Source organism: Schistocerca piceifrons, chromosome 1 (assembly GCF_021461385.2).
Source record: "Schistocerca piceifrons isolate TAMUIC-IGC-003096 chromosome 1, iqSchPice1.1, whole genome shotgun sequence".
NCBI classification, from domain to species: Eukaryota; Metazoa; Arthropoda; class Insecta; order Orthoptera; family Acrididae; genus Schistocerca; species Schistocerca piceifrons.
Window position 1 is genome coordinate 369,285,896 of NC_060138.1, and position 2,903 is coordinate 369,288,798.

Sequence of the window (2,903 nt, forward strand, 5' to 3'; positions counted from 1 at the left end):
CAATTAAAATGCAAAACGTTAATAAAGCTTGAGTGGTAATACAGCTTCCCTCTTTTACAAATAAAATACCATACTAATGGACATACGCAAAAGGCTAAACTGGGAAGCTAAAAAGCAAGCACTCCGTCTTCAGGCCACAAGTGGCCCATCGGGACCATCCGACCGCCGTGTCATCCTCAATAGCGCATGCGCATAGGAGGGGCGTGTGGTCAGCACACTGCTCTCCCGGTCGTTATGATGGTTTTCTTTGACCGGAGACGCTACTATTCGGTCGAGTAGCTCCTCAGTTGGCATCACGAGGCTTAGTGCACCCCGAAAAATGGCAACAGCGCGTAGCAGCCGGATGGTCACCCATCCAAGTGCCGGCCACGCCCGACAGCGCTTAACTTCGGTGATCTGACGGGAACCAGTGTATCCACTGCGGCAAGGCCGTTAACCTGAGGAAGCTAAAGACCTGCGGTAATTAAATGGTGTGGTATAAGACTAATGCCTGTCTGCTTACTCAGTCAAAATTTGCTAAAACACCCTTGCTTTCGAAGTGCAGTACCTGGATAGCCTTTCGGATGTCGGTAATAAGGTGACCCTTTTGCGCAAATGCTCGCTTGGTGCCGACTTTGAGCTGGAGTCAGGTCTAGGTGCGTTACTAGACTACAGCTTTGTTTGGCGCACTTGGTTTTATTTCTATGGGTTTTGCTATCCCCTTCAACGGACTATCGCTATTATAGCACTGTCTCTTTATTAACTTGGCGTGAATAGTGGGAAGTGCCTCTAAGGCAGTTAACTTCCCGTTATGACTTACATAAAAGAATCTCTCTGAGTACTCTTCAAGTATTGCTATATGTCATTACTTTTCAGCATCCTTTTATCTTCAGACTATTGTTAAGAATAATTTTCATAAAATTTTTTTCTTTTATTAAATTTTGTACGGGTCACTTGAACATACTTCTTCAAATGACGCGAAATCTGTCGAAAATTTTAAAGAAAGTATTTTACAGCCAGTGCGAATCATTTCATTCAAAATGTTTTCCAGTATTTTGCCCTGCTGCTGAACTCGACTCACGAGTTTAACAAGCAGGAATTTATTTTGCTAACTCATGTCTTTCGTGCTCATAATTTCAGTGTCAGATCCGCAAAGTTGTCAATGAATGAGTAGCACGTAATACATAGCGCAGGAGAATGAAGTTCCCAGAAAACTGACCAACTGTTTAGAGATGAGCTTGGCAACAGACATCATCCTAATTGCAAGAAATTTTTCGCTGTGGATACAAGCCTGTGGGAGACTGGGTTATCCAAGCCACAGAGAGATGTCAAGATTTTCGACGGAGAATTTTCTTGCATAGTAGACTCTGAGACACTGTTGAATACTATGGGAGAAAATTCATCAATAAACAATAGTTAGCTCGCCTGTGAAATGTACGCAGTAGTCAATACAAAGCGTGCAAGCCAGTGACACTACATCAACAGAGGCAAAGTCCTGTGACAGAAATATTTTGTGGGATGCAAAAAGAAATTATCTTACTGTGTCCTTTGTAGAGGATGAAACAATAAGGGACAGATGCTGCATAACTATTTTGAGTCAGTATTGTAAAACGAAAATTATCAGTTTTCACCTGTACAATTATTTCAGATGAGAGTGTGCCTCTGATGACTGTATTGTGCACAATAATTGATGGAGAAATAAAAATGAACAGTGTAGCACTAACTTTTGTCAATATGAAGAAGCAGAACGAGGTTGCACTGTTTTAAACAGGTGCCCTTGTATTCGGGAGGATGGAGGCTCTAACGCCCATGCAGCCGACCCGATTTAGGTTTTCCGTGGTTTTTCTAAATTACTTCAGACAAATACTGGGATGGTTCCTAGGACACGGTGGACAAAATATAATTGCTCCTGAAATATTCATAAAATTGACACAGAAGTGACCCTTGTTAATTTACAGGAGAATTGCCAACCACAGAAAATGCTGGAAACATTCGATGCATCAATCTGTTGCTACGGTCGCAGGTTCGAATCCTGCCTCGGGCATGGATGTGTATGATGTCCTTAGGTTGATTAGGTTTAAGTAGTTCTAAGTTCTAGGGGACTGATGACCACAGATGTAAAGTCCCATAGTGCTCAGAGCCATTTGAACCATTTTTGAATCTGTTGCTGTCAGATGTCTGTACATGCGCATCTCCCGCACATTATGTCTCGAGAACTTCACTGTGTCATTGTGTCTGAGTGAGTGAGAGGAGCAGATGTAGTTAATTGGCAGTTGAATGTAAAATAGTGCTGACGATAAAAACGAGTTTATTGACGGGTGTTACTTGAAGCACAATTCGTGGAAAACGCGAGCACAACAACTGGTACAAGAATTTAAGACCAGAAGTGTTTCGACAAACCTCCAACAAAATTTGCAATGGAAAACTCAGTAGCAAAATGGCGCGAAACGGGCTGTGTAGCGAATAATAACTCGAAAACACTTTGAAAACCAGACCCAGTGAGGGGAAATGTGGATCGAAGTTCTACGTTTGTCTGTGCAAGTGGGAATCATGAAATCGTCGTGTCGAACCATTATCAAAAAGGACATTGCATCAATATGTTTATAGATTTGGAGTTGCGGATGAGTTAAAACATCCTGGAGAACGTTCAGGTGTTGAGTTCTGCCGGTGGTCTCTTCAGATAGGCCAGGTTCATCCTTTCAGGACTTGTGAATTTATGGAACATACGCCATGCCTTGCCTTGCATAGTCTCAAGCTTAGTGTTTGATGTGCAGTGTCTGATATCCGCACCAAACTGTTAATGCTAATAGGTAATTCCAGAAACTGGATCCAATATACAAAGTCCGCCAGAAAAATATATACACACTTTAAGGAACGAAGACTATTAGTTATGTGTTTATTTTACATTTAGTAATTGATCACGC

The 2,903-nt window shown here is 42.0% G+C and overlaps 1 pseudogene; it reads right to left on the reverse strand.

Annotated features, from left to right (window-relative positions):
• Positions 1–320: 320 nt before the first annotated feature.
• Positions 321–437, reverse strand: LOC124723497 (annotated as a pseudogene).
• Between the last annotated feature and the right edge of the window lie 2,466 nt (positions 438–2,903).